Here is a 971-nt window from a genome sequence, read left to right as displayed (position 1 = left end):
GACCAAGTTCACTTTGCTTGTTTGAGGACATTTCAGACCAGTTCTAGGGTAAATCTCGCTTGAAATAAAATTGCCAATGAGATAAGACCAATTTTCTTACCCCATCGGCAAAGAAAATTACCTGAAATAAGGACGAAATGTATCGAAACGAGTCAGAAACATCTCAGAACAAGTGAAATAATCTAGGACAAATGCCCGAGAACTTCTTAACTAGTCAAAACAACTAAAATTTGGATTATTATGCTCAAATTGAGATGTTTATACTGATCTAGTTCAATACTTTTTGCAGTGTGTGGAGTTTGCGTGTTCTCCCCGTGTCTGCGTAGGTTTCCTCCAGGTACTCCGGTTTCCCCTACCACTAAAACATGTACAATAGCGCAGGATGAATGATGTGTGTGTGTGTGAATGCGCAGTGGCGGTCAGATGTGTGCAGTCGTGACAGCCTTTCTGTCAGTCAGGGGTCAGGGGTGAATGTAAAATGATCTCATGTAAAGCTTTATGACAGTGTCTGTGAAAGGTGCTATATAAATAAAGTTCTTCTTCTCCTATGTAAGAAAAGAGAGTAGGAAACTGGGCTGGCCAGGATTTATAATAGGCCTGAAGCGCCCTCTAGAGGCAGTAGTAGGACATTGAGGTGAACAGATGCTTGGAGCACAGAATGGGGGTCCAGTTCCATCATGCTCCCTCAGTGAGAACAAAATCCTGGAAATACAGATCAGAGCGCTTCAGCAATGGAAAAGGAAGTGACCACGAATAGAATTAATCAAAACTGAGTGAACAAAGCAAAAATACTGCTCCATAACATGGTGATAAGCATAACAAGGGTCACATTTAAGTGAGAAAAGCTCCATGTTGATAGATAATTTACAGTTCTTATTTAAGAGGTGTTACTCTAATTTGAGTACATGTTTTGACCAGTCTACCCTCTACTTAGATAGATGAGTTGTTAGGCAGACTGAAAGTTTCATACA

The sequence above is a fragment of the Gobius niger genome, assembly GCF_951799975.1.
Source record: "Gobius niger genome assembly, chromosome: 15".
NCBI classification, from domain to species: domain Eukaryota; kingdom Metazoa; phylum Chordata; class Actinopteri; order Gobiiformes; family Gobiidae; genus Gobius; species Gobius niger.
This window is presented reverse-complemented; position numbering follows the sequence as displayed.